Source organism: Ovis canadensis, chromosome 23, assembly GCF_042477335.2.
Source record: "Ovis canadensis isolate MfBH-ARS-UI-01 breed Bighorn chromosome 23, ARS-UI_OviCan_v2, whole genome shotgun sequence".
Lineage (NCBI taxonomy): Eukaryota > Metazoa > Chordata > Mammalia > Artiodactyla > Bovidae > Ovis > Ovis canadensis.
In genome coordinates, this window is record NC_091267.1 from 66,329,319 (window position 1) to 66,345,766 (window position 16,448).

General features: G+C 37.7%; 1 protein-coding gene across 1 annotated transcript in view; it reads left to right on the plus strand.

Annotated features, from left to right (window-relative positions):
• Window positions 1-16,448, plus strand: part of DCC (DCC netrin 1 receptor) — a 1,287,746-nt gene that overhangs the window by 1,000,009 nt on the left and 271,289 nt on the right. The window lies entirely within an intron of this gene.

Here is a 16,448-nt window from a genome sequence, read left to right on the forward strand (position 1 = left end):
TTTAGTCTTTTGAGGAACTGAGTGACTATTTTTCAAAGCAGTTATACCAGTTTACATTCTCACCAGCAGTGTATGAAAGTTCTGATTTCTCCACGTCTTTACCAGTGCTATTACTGTCTTTTGACTAAAGCTATCCTGGTAACTGTGATTTGGCATCTCATGCTATTCTTAATTTGTGAAGAGTTTCAAAACAGAAATAATATCAGTCATCAGTACAAATATTTTATTTTTACCAGAAATTATTGTGAAAAAGTTACTATAACTCATGCTTCAGTTAATTTTGTGAGGTCCTAAATCCTTAAAAAAAAACATTGTAACAGTATGAAACTGTGTAGAATATACATTTTTTTTAATTTAGAAGAGTTATTGGTTCTAATAATAATACCTAATTTACTATTAAGTCTTCTCAGAATACTAAAATGCAAACATGTAATAGTTTGCACGGCAGCATGTTTGGAACTGTGACCTAGTTTTAAGTTATTTTAGCTAAAAAATAATTTTTTCTCTTTAAAAAAACTGTGTTTGAAACTATTATTTAGGTTCACATCGTACCTAAAGAAGAGAATTTAATATCTCTTATGAAAATGACTTTTGACTAGACTGTCATATCAGTGATAAAAGATCAGAAAACGTTTCCTTTTCTAAAACATGCATATTTATAAGGCAGATTAGAAATGGGGCTCTTTGTTATCTAGGACCTTCCTTCTCGTGCTTTTTGTTCTGATGGACAATAGCTTATTCTGAACTACTTCCTCATCTTCCAGGAAACTGGCAGATTAATTATACTGAAATGATCATTGGTCAGCTTTAGGGGAAATCCATTAACAATTTTTAAAATAAAAATCTTCTAAAAATATTTTATCAAATTGGTCTTAATTCCAATTTTAATAGACTAATTAATCTGGAATTGTTTTATCATTTTTTATAATCCAGTGGAGCTGATATAAACATCATTTTGAGTAACTGTCATAAAGTAATGAGTAATTAAAATTATAGCCAACTACAGGTGCTGTTAATTGTTAATCAATTATACATATAATGATTGCATATCTAATTTAAATACTGATTGAAGTATTGACAGTTACCCATATTTTTTTGAAAGCAAACTACCTCTTACTGGCCTTAAATTGCAAATAATTATTGAGAATATATTCTCAACAACTCTCTGAGTAGCTTCTCTGAACTTTAATGGAAAATTGACCTGCTCTTTCTGCATGTATAAATAAAATTGGTACAGTTGATCAGAACTGGCCTGACTGACTGGCTGTTGAATAAGTCAGTGAATTTTAATTGGTTTATTTACATATTAACAGAAAACATTCTGCAGATGGTTCTGTGGGCCCTCGGTATCCAAATCTGGCAAATTTGAGGACCATTGTATAGGAATATAGCAGTCATTAAACACTGACAGAATCCCTGTTTTGCCAGGAAGCTGCAGTCGATATCACTGTCAACCTGCTGAGCAGTCTTTACAATAATTAATTCAGTTACATATTTATGGCAATTTGGTGGTTAGAATATCTGCATGAAGAAAAAAAAGTCGACATTTATTCTTTTGAAAAAATGATTGATGAAATTCTCAGACAGTCTAAGCATAGAAAGGAGTATTCTGTCTATACCATCATAACTAAATGCTATTTTATACTTTACAATCATTGAATCAGATGAATGGGAGACACCTTAGCAAGAGTGAGGTCTGGGTAAGATGATTTCATGGTTCATCAAATAATGACCATTCTAATTTAATGACATAAACTCTTAATATAAAGTCAGAATATATTTTTCCAGAAAGAGGCCATAGTAAGGTATGCCTTTTTAGTTTAATAGATTTAGTAAAGCCAATCTATCTCTGGAAATGACCACGCTCTTCAAGCAAAATGTTTTAGGTGGATATGCCCCTCTTGCAGCACTGCGTCTGGAACACAGCAGACAGTCAGGATGTTCAATGAATAACTTGATAACATATTGTATGTAAATAATAGCAAGATTTTTATGGGCAGTGATCCAAAGAGAATAAATCATTAGCAGTCGCAAAAGACTGCTAATTTTTAAAATCAGCTCTACTGATTGTTCCTGTATCAGTGATGTTTCAGATGGAGCAGGAAGCCCTTCTATCTGCTGCTGTGATTCACTCAACACCTAAGAATTTTCACGTATAGGATGAGAAAAGGGAAATAAACTTGGAAGAAAACACAACTTGAAAACTTTTATTCCAAGAGCTCTTTAAAAAAAAAAATTGAGACTAGCTTAAGGCCACATTTTGAAAAGAAGGCATCTGAAACTCCAAGCAAATAGCGTATTTAACCAGAGTAACCGAAATGAAAAACGGAGACTGCTGTTATTCTATTTCGTGTGTCACTTAGGAAAGCATTGTGCATCACCTTGTTTTTAACTTAACACCTCTGGTAACACCTGGATATTGATGGTTTGGATCTAAACTGTAAATAGCAAAGTATAGTGTTGGTCTATCTTCTGGCATTACCTGAAAATTACAATTGAGGAGACTTCCACTTACTTCATCCTTGGAAGGTGTATTTCTCAATCTTTCATTTCTAATAAGAAAGCACCACAAAACACTTGTGATTCCGGAGACAACCAGCTGTTAATATGAGTTATGTGAATCTGACCTATAATTTCACCTGACATTCGGAACGCAAATATTTTCCCTTATTTCTCCAACACAATTAAAATATTTAGTCTCACTTCATTTTATGAGACATAAATAGGTATGTAAGTACTCTGTAATTACTGTACATTGTAATAAATGACCTCATAAATACATTGTAATGTCCCATGTAATTACATGGTAAGTCATGTCTTTGAGATGGCTGCTCTGAGATTGAAAGCATGCTGGTTTCAGAGATTAATTACTGAATTGACAGTTTGCTTGAAGATATGCCTCCCTTAAATAGCTGCATCTGGCATTTAAAAAAAATGTTTCATGCTAAGATTTTATTTATAGTATAGATTCAGCTATTTATCCCTAAATATTGGACACGTCTAACTTTTGATATATGTAAAAAAAAAAAAAAGGCTTGTTCCATACAGAGTGAGACTGATTTGCAACCATATTTCTTCAGTCATACATTAGATGGAAATTGTTTTTGTAACAGTAATTTTAAAGGTTCTGGTTTTATTACTCTAAGAATAATTTTGAGTATACAATGTTGAAAAAATTATGGTTTTATTGACCAGTGTATAACATATAAGCTAATGTTTCATTATGTCAAGACCAAGTTGGTATATCATGATCATGTTAGCATGAGTGCATTATTGGAATACCCTGAATTCTTACTGGTGATTCATGATAAACGCGTTATCATGTGGAAGAATTTTCATATGGCACAAATCAGTACTTAAACTCTTATCTATTTGCCTCAGGATGCTTAAATATCCTTTGAAATCAATTATCCTGAAGTTACGCCATTCAACTTACTGCTCAAACAGTATCCTGGTTTCTATATTCTAAAACAAAAAGGGACGGGAAATAAGTTGTCCCTGTGTTTTCTGCCTTAAGTTATATATCAGCCTATTTTCTTATGCCTTTCAAAGGTATAATTTTACAGATAAGTCCCCTAATGTATTTGTGTTCTGGCTTTCTGAACTCTGGTTCCTGCATCACGGCTATTATATTGCTTTTAGTAGCTTCGTTTAGTAGACATGCAGAGTCTGAGAAAGGATCTAGCGGTCCGAAAGAGTTAATGAGCCTCTCTAAACATCCAGCTCACTTCCAGGGAATGACTTAGACTAGAAAATAAAGTCTATTGATAATGACAAATTCTGAAATGTATTACTCATAACATCGCTTTATCATGAACTCTAGGGAACAACCAAATTGCTTTATTGTAATGGAATTTTGTTGAAATGTGAATACTGCCTAGAAATTGCATTCCCAGTTTCTAGGACCAAAAAGAAACAGTCCTGGCTACTATGTTATAGAGAGCAAATTATCACATGAAAAAATGCTATTTTAAATTCAGGAGTTTGCAAAAAGAAGATGCTAGGTACACAGCAATGCTACCTCTCTTCTCTCTTTTTTTCTTTAAGCTGGACTATATTCTGCATCTGGGGGTGATTTTCTCGGTCTGTTGAGGATTATTTGGTTAATTTTATTTAGTTGTACAAAAAAGTCTAGGTAGCAGGAATGATTGATTTTTCTTTATTTTTTCTTTCAGTAATTGAGACCATACATAGTTACATATCTGAGAATCAGGTCCAACAAACCTTTGGTAGTTTGGTGGAGAAAACACTGTTTCTATGAACCACTCATCAGAATACAGTAAAATCTACCGTAAAGCAATCACCTTTTCACCACAGAATGGTTTCTGAGTGTCAAAGATGTTTTCCAGGGGAATGCAGTCTCGTTGTTGCACTCAGACAAAGTACTTTTGGAGATAATTCAGACTCACTGAGGACCACTCGTTCATTTCTTTGCTTTTTGTGTCTTTAATACCTAATCTTGGGAAGCCAATGAATGACCTAATACTCAGCTCTTTGAAAAATTTCAGTTTTCTGTGCCCTTTTGTAGAATTCAAAACACGTGTACATTCTACCACTACTACTGGTATTAGTAATCAGAATGGTTGTAATTATAAACTTAATTAAGAGAATAAAACTTGGAATTTTGCAATGTTTTTGAGTTTCTAAGCCCTTTCTATTGATCACCTCTCAATAACGAGGTGATAGATAGGAAAGATCCTCTGATATCAGTTGATGCTACTAGGCAAGAGCTTCCTAATGCCACTTAGCAAATTAGTGAAAGGCTGAGAGTGGATCAGGATGCTGTCTTGTTATACTCCGTAAGTATCTTTTAATGTATCTGCAGAACACTATCCTCTCTTTTTCTAAATAGTAATTTAAAACTGCATGCTTGAGAGAACATCTCATAAGATTTTCTTAGCATTTGCTATAATAATTTAGGAAATCTCAGTATGCATCCATGCCTGGTATCTGTCCTGTATTTAACATTTGGAGTCAAGTCTTAAAGAAATGACCAGTGTTTATTGTCCAGAATGGGCATGCAAGTTTGGAAGCAGGGTTGAACTAGCCACACCTCTCAGAGACTCTACAGGCCACCCTAAGCTATTGTCCACTCTTCTAATAGAACTCTGAGCCTCATCTTTAAGTAACTCAAGAAATATTTGAAAAATGTTTCTTAGAAAGTATGCAAAATACTAGCCTACCAGCCTGCTACATGGTCCAGTATACACAGGCTACCCTTTGTCTTCTTAGACAGTAAGTGGATTGGGGACCTCACAGTTAAAGTTTGGAAACATACTTGATCTTAATTTGCTGGTTCAAGACCCCTGTGCTTCTAAAATGAAGTAGGCTAAGTAAGTTATCAGCTTCCCTTTTCCCATCAGACTTGTGAAGGTTGAGCTCTCGGAATCTGATGAAAGGAGAAGACAGGAATGGTGGCATGTCAGTTTCCCAGCATCAGTTTAAATACAGCCCAGTTTACCTTAGCTAAGATTCCCTGGAGAAGGGAATGGCTACCTGCCAGAGAAGCCTGGCGGGCTATGGTCCTTGGGGTTGCAGAGTTGGACACAACTGAGCAACTAAGACTTACCTCAGCTAAGAAATATAAAAGTGGAACTTAAAAGAACATTTCCCAGATGACCCTTCTGTTTATGAATTTTTAAATCTGACTTGTGCCCATTATATACTTCTTAAGACAGATCTGTGGGAAGAATGTGTATGGAGTTCAGGGGCAGTGTCAGCAGTGTTGGGGCCCTAAACCAGGATATGTATTAAATTCTAATGTACTTTGCACAAGATAATTTGCCAAGTATTCACAATGAGGATATCCTTATCATTGTGACAATGAAAGAGTTAGTCGCTCAGTTGTATCTGACTTTCTGCAACCCCATGGACTGTAGCCCACCAGGCTCCTCTGTCCATGGAATTCTCCAGGCAAGAATACTGGACTGGGTAGCCAGTGCCTTCAGGGGATCTCGCTGACCCAGGGATCAAACCTGGTCTCCTGCCTTGCCGGCAGATTCTTCACCATCTGATCCACCAGGGAAGGCCCAGTTACTAAAACTGGGACCTACATCAAGGTGAATTTGCAGTATTATCTGAAGTTGAGCAACCTGAGAAATTATCCCAGTGTGGCTCAGCATAGTATGTAATCAGGGACAGGATTTTTCCAAAATAGGTCAAGTAGGGCTTAATTTCTAGATAGGAGTCCCACCGGCACTAGCTGCAAAGGGTAGGAGTCACCAGGACAGAGATGAAGGATAGACTATTTTACAACTAAACAAACCTATCGATGAAAAACTGTATTATTTCAAAGCCATTGTATAAGTTCACATCAGTTAGTTTTCATTTTTGTCAATAAAACAGAGCAATCCTTTTGCCTGAATTTAAGACATGTTCATAAATTTTTATTTAAAGTCAAGTATCGTTCAATTTGTATATAGCTATACGTTTATTATTGCTCAGATACTTAGCCTGAACCTTAGGTGGTACTAGCAGTTTTCACACTAGAAATGTGTCACGCAGTATATTTTTTTACATGGCTTTAGGTCATTTTGGATAACAGATGCCTACATGAACTCAAGAATGTCAGTTATAGTATGCTACCCAATTTTTAACTTTGCTTATCACAAGAGAATTCATATTTATAATAATGAAGTAAAAGCATGTCAAATCTGTAAGAATAGTATAAAACTGCAGTTCAAAAAATGTGTTTTATATATATACTTTCATAACACCTTCTTGATGTTTTGTCAAATCCATACTTGGTTAGTGCCATCAGTATGTAGGTTTATAAAGTAGCAAAAGCATTTTTAGAAATTGTCCACACAATTATATACATCATCAGTTCAGTTCAGTTGCTCAGTCATGTCCGACTCTTTGCAACACCATGGACTGTAGCACGCCAGGCCTCCCTGTCCATCACCAACTCCCAGAGCTTGCTCAAACTCATGCCCATTGAGCCACTGATGCCATCCAACCATCTCATCCTCTGTTGTCCCCTTCTCCTCCTGCCTTCAAACTTTCCCAGCATCAGGGTCTTTTCCAATGAGTCAGCTCTTCACATAAGGTGGCCAAAGTATTGGAGCTTCAGCTTCAGCATCAGTCCTTCCAATGAATATTCAGGACTGATTTCCTTTAGGATGCACTGGTTGGATCTCCTTGCAGTCTCAAGAGTCTTTTCCAACACCACAGTTCAAAAGCATCAATTCTTCGGTAGTCAGCTTTCTTTATGGTCCAACTCTCACATCCAAACATGCCTATAGGAAAAAACGTAGCTTTGACTATATGAACATTTGTCAGTAAAGTAATATCTCTGCTTTTTAATATACTGTCTGGTTTGTCATAGATTTTCTTCCAAGGGGAAAGCGCCTTTTAATTTCATGGCTGCAGCCACCATCTGAAGTGATTTTGGAGCCCAAGAAAATAAAGTCTGTCACTGTTTCCATTGTTTCCCCATCTATTTTCCATGAAGTGATGGGACTGGATGCCATTATCATAATTTTTGAATGTCAAGTTTTAAGCCAACTTTTTCACTCTCCTCTTTCACTTTTCATCAAAAGACTGTTTAGTTCCTTATATACATAATAGAGCTTAAAATACTATTTATTAGCTAATTAATTTCTATTCTATTCCAGTTTGAATTTCAACTAGACATTTTCATCATCGATAAAGATACTCACCAAGTATTTAGGTATATATCAAAGGTGGAATATTAAATGCTGTTATTACGCAATTTTGATATTATTAAGATATTATTCTAAATGATAAAAATCAGGAAAATGCCCTTTCCAATATTAACTGGAATACTATCAATATGGGTAGGTAGCCTTTTTTTCTACATCCTCTGTGAATTGTCATTTATTGATGTTACCAGCAGATCGTTGAACTTTTTTTGAAAGTGGATTATTTTTCAGACAACGTTATCACAGTAAATGCATTATCATCTACCACGTTGCTTATGCCAGAAACCTAGGAGTCGTTTTTGATGACTTTTCCTCCTTTGCCCTTGACAGTCAATCAATCACCAAGTGCTGTCAAGTCTGCCTCCAAAAATAGATATTGCATCTCTTCACTTTCCTGCCCTCCTCCACCCTTGTCCAAGGTCTCTTCTTTATGGCCCTTGCCTAAAAATTCAGTTGGCTACAATAGGAAGTATGGCTGATATTCTACAGAATAAATTGCTCAACAAATATTCATGGAAGGAAAGAAGTTTAAAAAGTGTTGCTAGGCGATTTACCTTTCTCGGAGCCCCTTTTGATTTCTGGAAGAAAAATTGTTGTGTTGACGCACAAATAAGGTCCACGTTTGGAGCATTGTTACTAGACATGCTATTGTTTATCCTTCCTACCCCGCTTCCTTTTGCCTTTCTTTAATTTGTTGGTTTCCCGACAAAGGATGAATTCAAGAGATGTTCATATCCATGATGCAAAATAAATCTGCCTTCCTTGTATTTGCCATGATATTAACAATGTAGAGAGACAAAGGATAAAAAAGTTTTCTCTTCTCACGGATTTTATGATCATTGATCAATGTATTAATGCAGACCAAAAAAGTCAGGAGCAGCATATGGGGCTGATTGTGTGATAAAACAAGGATTGCACTTTTTTCCCCCACAAATATCAAAGTAATCTATCCTAAGGAAACTTCTATTTTACATTCTTTTGCCTATACCTTTATAGTGTTTACTTGGAAAGGCATAGAAAAGGCACAAGGGAGAAGAAATTGATGACTCTGACATGAAGCTTTGGGGAGCAGCTATCAACAGGAGGACAAAGAGTAAATAAAAATGCTTGTGGATGAAAGGAAAACATTTCTAATGATTCCGATTGGCGTTAAAGATTTACATCCTGAAGAAGGGCTTAGGTTAATAGGGAAAGCACAAATATAACAAAATCATTTTAAGGAGATGGTTAGAAAATATTTTATGATAAAACTTTGTTACTTTATATAACATATACTTGAGTACATTACTGAGAGTGCTATGATGCATTTGATTGCTTACTTATATTTAATGTAAAGCATTAAATGGATGAGGAATAGTTGATATTAATAGATGAAGCTACAGAACAAGTGCTGTCTTTAGGCATGATTCTAAAATCCCACTGCCTAAAGCTGGACATCTTGGAATATGAACTCAAGTGGGGTTATGAAATATTACTATGCTTTCTGCCTAGAAAAGTTCCTTTGCATTTGTTGTAAAATTGCTTTAAGTTCAGTTCGGTTCAGTTCAGTCGCTCAGTCGTGTCCGACTCTTTGCGACCCCATGAGTCACAGTACTCCCTGTCCATCACCAGCTCCCGGAGTTCACTCAGACTCACGTCCATCGAGTCCGTGATGCCATCCAGCCATCTCATCCTCGGTCATCCCCTTCTCCTTCTGCCCCCAATCCCTCCCAGCATGAGAGTCTTTTCCAATGAGTCAACTCTTCGCATGAGGTGGCCAAAGTACTGGAGTTTCAGCTATAGCATCATTCCTTCCAAAGAAATCCCAGGAGTAAGTGTCTTTTAATTTCATGGGTGCAGTCACCATCCGCAGTGATTTTGGAGCCCCCCCAAATAAAGTCTGAACACTGTTTCCACTGTTTCCATCTATTTCCCATGAAATGATGAGACCGGATGCCATGATCTTCATTTTCTGAATGTTGAGCTTTAAGCCAACTTTTTCACTCTCCTCTTTCACTTTCATCAAGAGGCTTTTTAGTTCCTCTTCACTTTCTGCCACAAGGGTGGTGTCATTTGCATATCTGAGGTTATTGCTATTTCTCCCAACGATCTTGATTACAGCTTGTGTTTCTTCCAGTCCAGCATTTCTCATGATGTACAATGCATATAAGTTAAATAAGCAGGGTGACAATATATAGCCTTGACATACTCCTTTTCCTATTTGGAACCAGTCTGTTGTTGCGCTAAATTCTCTTAATTCTTTCTTGTCTATAAAACTTGTGCTATCTCCATCAAATCTGATCAAGAGTCTTGATGGGTAGAGTATTCTTGGTTACAGGATCTTCCCTTTCATCACTTGGGATATATTGTGCCATCCCCTCCTAGCTTGCAGAATTACTGTTGACAAATCAGCTTATAACCTTATGGGAACTCCCTTGTTGCTTTTAATATTTTATCTTTGTCTTTAATTTTCACCATTTTGATTGCTATGTGTCTCATTGTGTCAGTGCTTGGGTTTATCCTCCCTGGGACTCTATGTGGCTTCCCTGGTAACTCAGCTGGTAAAGAATCTGCCTGTAATGCAGGAGACCCCACTTTGATTCCTGGGTCAAGAAGATCCCCTGGAAAAGGGATAGGCTACCCACTGCAGTATTCTTGGGCTTCCCTGGTAGCTCAGCTTTAAAGAATCTGCCTGCAATGCAGGAGACCTGAGTTTGATCCCTGGGTTCAGAAGGTCCCCCAGCTTCCTGGATTTGGTTGACTAATTCCTTCCCCATGTTAGGGAAGGTTTCAGCTATTATCTCTTCAAATGTTTTTAGGGGGTCATTTCTGTCTTCTCCTCCTGGGACTCTGTAATGAGAATGTTGATGTGTTTAATGTTGTCCCAGAGGTCTCTTTTAGGCTGTTTTATTTTTTATTTTTTCATTATTTTTCCTATATTCCATTGTGCAGCAGTGATTTCCACCGTTCCATCCTCCAGATCACTTATCCATTCTTCTCCATTAGTTATTTTGCTGTATATTCCTTCTAGTGCCTTTTTCATCTGTTTGTAAACATTTTTGGTCTTTGGCAAACATCCTTTGCATCTTCTCAGTTTTTGCCTCTTCTCAGTTTTTGCCTCCATGCTTTTTCCAAGATCCTGGATCATCTTCACTATCATTATTTTGAATTCTTTTTCTGGAAGGTTGCTGCTGCTGCTGCTAAGTCTCTTCAGTCGTGTCCGACTCTGTGCGACCCCAAAGATGGCATGGGATTGTCCCTGGGATTCTCCCTTGTCCCTGGGATTCTCCAGGCAAGAATACTGGAGTGGGTTGCCCTTTTGCCTATCTCCAATTCATTTACTTTGTTTTTCTGGGGATCTATCTTGTTCCATTATCTGGGACATAATCCCATTTCTTTTCATTTTGGTTAAATTTCTGTGAGCGTGGTGTTCATGCAGGAGGTCATGGGATTGCTGTGCTTGCTTTTGTCTGCCTTCTGGTGGATGAGAATAAGACTTGTGCAAGCTTCCTGATGGGAGGGACTGGCTGTGGGGAAAACTGGGTCTTCCTCTGGAGGGCAGCACCTTCCTTGCCCAGTAAATCATTAATCCCATTGTCTGCTGATGTGTGGGGCTGTGCAGTGATATTGTGAGGTGACCCAGTCCTGGAGTCTACAGGCACTATGGTAGGGCCAATGGCCACCACCAAGGGGGCTTACGGCAGCACGCACCTCCCAGGACTGCTGCTGCCAGCGTCCTGGGCCCTGTGGCGGGCCACTGCCAACCCATACGTCCACAGGAGGCACACAGACAGGTGTGGCTCAGCCTCCTGTAAGGTCAGTTATCCTTTCCCCTGAGTACTGGTGCACACAAGGTTTTGTTTGTGCCCTCCAAGAGTGGAGTCTCTGTTTGCCCCAGTCCTGTGTAAGTCCTGTAATCAAGTTCTGCTGGCCTTCAAAGTCAAATTTCCTGGGGATTCCCAGGCCCTTTGCTGGATTCCCAAGCTGGAAAGCCTGGTGTGGGGCCTAGAACCTTCACAACAGTACAAGAACTTCTTTGGTATTATTGTTCTCCAGTTTGTGGGCTGCCCACCTAGCAGCTATGGGATTTGATTTTTATCATGATTGCACTCCTCCTGTCATCTCACTGCAATTTCTCCTTTGTCCTTGGACATGGGGTATGTTTTTTCTGTTGTGTTCCAGTGCCCTCCTGCCATTGGTTGTTCAGTAGTTAGTTGCAGTTTTGGTGTTCTTGCAGGAATAGATGAGCGCATGTCCTTCTACTCTGCCATCATGAACCAATCCTCCCCTGCCTTTCTTTATTCTCCATCTCCTTATCTTTTAAAAAATGTTTTTTGTTAATTTATTTTTATTGGAGTAAAGTTGCTTTACAATAGTGTGTCAGTTTCTGCTGTACAGCAAAGTGAAGCAGCTAAACGTATACATATACCCCCTCTTTTTTGGATTTCCTTCACATTTAGGTCATCGCAGAACATTGAGTTGGAGAAGGCAATGGCACCCCACTGCAGTACTCTTGCCTGCAAAATCCCATGGACGGAGGAGCCTAGTGGGCTGCAGTCCATGGGGTCGCTGAGGGTCGGACACGACTGAGCGACTTCACTTTCCCTTTTCACTTTCATGCATTGGAGAGGGAAATGGCAACCCACTCCAGTGTTCTTGCCTGGAGAATCCCAGGGACGGGGGAGCCTGGTGGGCTGCCGTCTATGAGGTCGCACAGAGTCGGACACGACTGAAGTGACTTAGCAGCAAAACATTGAGTAAGCTTCTCATGAGGTATCTATTTTATACCAGTAGTGTAAATATGTCGATCCCAGTCTCCCTATCTATCTCACACACCCTCTTACCCCACTGATATTTATGTGTTGCTTCCTTATCTCTTGACCTCTTTCTCTTTTGCTCTTTTTCTTTTCTCTTTCCTCCCTTAAAGTATTTACAATTTCCTGCATGATTGTGTGCACCAGCAGTCTAATCTGATGGAAGTTCTGTGTTCCCACTGTCTTTTTTAAAAATCTATACCATAAGCCTTCGAGGTCAGTACTGTTATTAGTTCATAATGTAGGTGAGAAAACTTACGCCCAGAGAGCTTAAGTGGATCCTTGACTGATAAGGAAGGTGACTGATATGGATGTGAGCAGTGTGACCCTGAGGCATGGGGATCAGTTACTTAGCTATGTCTGTATTCTGGGCCATTGTAAATTATGTTCTGAATTAAGACAGTGGCACAGGGAATGTAAATAAGGAGATAGGTCAGGGACACAATGAAAAGAGGGTTTTTGGAAGTGTTGATGGGCTCTCTTTAATAAAATCTGTAGAGCCTCACGAGTACTCAAAGCATATTCCATTCTTCAAGGAAATTCACATGAGATTCAACACATTCTCATAAATACAGAAGAGATACAATGGGCAGAGTCTAAAAGTAACTTTGAATTAAGTTTGAAGATCCTTAGGTTTCTGCTGTGTTTCGGTCGAGGTGTTCTTATTTGCTGCAAAGATATTCAAATGGTACCCTCCAGCTCTCTTCTATGAGAGTGCTATCCAGATAAAACAACTTAAGAAAGAAAAAAGTTGGGGGGGGGTGCTCTCCTCGGGCATTAAATCTATTTTAAAAAGTAGATGGTGGACTCACAGGAGATTCTGAGACCACAGCTTTGCTGAAGACAGTGCAGTATAATGCTCAAAAACTCTGGGTTTGAACTTACAGAGAGAATGGAGTTCAGATCCTGGCTTTGTCTAGCTTTAAATATATGACCTTAGGCAAGCTTCTTAATCTCTTCTGTAAACAAGAGTAAAGGTAGTTTGTTCTCAAAGTTATAATGCATTACCTGCTTCTTAGTCAATGTGCATTGTGTGTGCTCAAAATACGACTCCTCTGCTCAAAACTCTAAAACCTAGTCATTATCAGCTCTATTCTAGTTTGTATCCTGCTGTTTAAGGTCTTATACCAAACTTGTAACTTAGACTTTTCAAAGTCTCAGCAGAAACTCTTGCTTTGTAGCCTCTTTATCATCTCTGGTGTTTCACACCCAATCCCAAGAAACAGAGCTCTTGATCCATCTCTGCTCATAGCTAGACCCACCTTGAGGCCAGATTCCTTGTCCAAGCTTCATCAGACTAGGATCCTCAACAGCTGCCAATTTGTCTTCTCCAGCATTGTATACCCACCTTCCTTCATGAAATAGAGATTTGATGATGGAAATCTTATATTAACATTGTTTTTCAATGTGTCTTTTTTTGTTGGCCCACTAAGCAAATCCTTAGTAATTTCTCAATTGACAAAAAAAAAAAAAAAAAAAAAGGCTCTCTACTATTGAACATGTTTGAAGAGGGGCTAGTCTTCTGTACTTCACTCTAGAGAGAGTGAGGCCAGATATAGGTGTGCGATGTGATATATGGAACTGAAAACAGAAATTTATGAATGTAGCCTCTGAAAAAAAAAATTGAGGGTAGAGTCATGAGCTTATCCACTTTTTTTTTCTGTTTTGTTAGTTATTACTTATGCACATCTAGGGTGAAGAAATAATTAAGGAGTGGATTAATGGAGTCCCTGAGAAGGATAATAACCACATCACCAAATTGGACAGGGTTATCTCAGACAGTTAGGAGATAATGACCAAGAAAATCCTTTCTTTTAAATCAATAAGCCTAACTGCTCCCCACCATTCTCACTTGTAAACAGATTCATTTTGGTGGATAATCAAAGAGGGGATATAGGGATTTGGAGAAGTTCAGTTTTAAGGTTCTTTTTTTCCAAATCTGAAAAATAAAATGAAATTAATGCTTGACTCAAGATGGAACACTGAAACACTGAAAAGGATTACTTTTTCCCTTCAAGTAATGAAAGGACCTAGAATTGATTTTTCAAAAGTTGAAGGTCATGTGTTTAAGTACTTTTAATAAAAATCATTACCAGTCTCGCCCGTGAAGACAAGGTTGTGACAGGTTTGGGTGGCTTGGTGAGGGGATGGGCATTAAAATCCACTTTCATTTAACTTCCCAGTACAGTATAATCTGGGACATCCTGTCATGACAGCTGCAGAAGAACCTATGCAGAAACAGTTTGATCTTTGCAATCTGCTGCTGCTTGCTTGAAACCAATGAGAAAGCATAAATGATGCTAATAAACTGAGCATATGAAAATGAATTAAAATGCTGAAATTATTTCAAAAGATGAATAATAACCATTGAGAGGTTTACCTCCTGGTGTCTAGAGCATATAATGGATTCTATTAATTAATTGCTGCCTGACATTGATATTAAGGTATTGGTCATGTGAGAGTGTAAGTTCTTGTCTGTCACTAAGTATTGTTCATGTAATCATTAGTATAATTAAAATCTCCAAGCTTATCAAGTGATTTGCAATCACTTGTTAGATATACTAAACAGTTATTCTCCTGTTTTCAATATGTGGTCATTTATAAGACTTAAGAGAGGTCACTCAACAAAGTCATAGCAAAGCTTTAACTTGAACTCATAAGATTTTACCTCTTGGTCTAAGATCTTAATTTTTTTTTTAATTTTCTATTTGAATTTAAGTTTGTCTTTAAAAAACAGACTTTAGTCCTTAGAAAATGACCCTTCATGATTTGCCAAGAGCTGCTAATGCAAAAGTCTATTGGATATATTAAAAACTAATTATTTAAATTCAGTTTTTATTCCTCTCAATAGTATTTTTAGAATAATCGAGGTGATTAGAATTTCCAAGTAGAGGCTCTATGATTATTTACTTTAGTATGAAATAATAAAAAGGACATTAGACTCAATAGTCTGATAATCGTCCTGTGATGATACAGTGTGACTTCTGCCCATTCATTTAACACAATTATCTGCTTTATGAAATTGCAAAGTGGTAAAAATATCAGCCATGACTGTCTTGAAGCACTGAAAAATAAAAAAATAGATGTATAGTGGAGTATAAATGTAAGGCATAACTCTTCATCCAATCTGGTTTTCTTTACTACTATCTAAAACATTTGAGAGCAAAGAACACATCCATGCATGTGCATGTATGTGTGTGTGTGGAGGGAGGCAGGAGAGGTGTGTGTTTGTGTGTGTGCATACACATATGTAAGGCTATGTTTCTTTGGATGCAGAGGACAACATATTGCTATTTTATTCATGAGTTTCTTTCCCCAAAACTTAACCAAATGCCTTAAATTAGCACATTGATCTACCATGTGTTTCCTTAGCATGGCCTAAAATACTGTTCTTTTTTCCATCTGCCTTTCCATTACATTGTCCCACATGTCCCATTTGCTCTAGCCACTAAGTAGTTACTTGACCTTCACTTGAAGAGGCTCTATATTGTCATGACTCCTTGAACTTGCTCTCGGTATTCACTCTATCTTAAATATCTTATCTGTCCCCTCCATAAATCTCACATTTAAAGGATGGGCTCCTTGTCAAGTCTTTCTTGACCACATGACGCAGAATTAACTTCTCCATTTATTATACTTTTATTGTATTTTCTGTGATTATTTATTCTAGCATTTAGCACTTTGTTTTCATTATGAGTTTATATCTCTATTTCCTCAGCCAGAATGAATATACTATCATGATTTATAAAAGGCCCAAAGCTAGTGCTTGCAACACAGCAGAGATGTAGTTAATATATTTTGAATGAATAATAACTGAATGAGTTAGGCTCTCAGCCTTTGGAACTCCCTCGAGAGGCAACATTAAATAGTAAAGAATGCCAGCTTCAAACTGGTATTATCTCAGTTCATATCCTGCCTCCATCACTTACTGCCTCATGGTTTCAAGCTACTTAACCATTCTATGTCCCTGTTGACATGATTGTACAAAGGC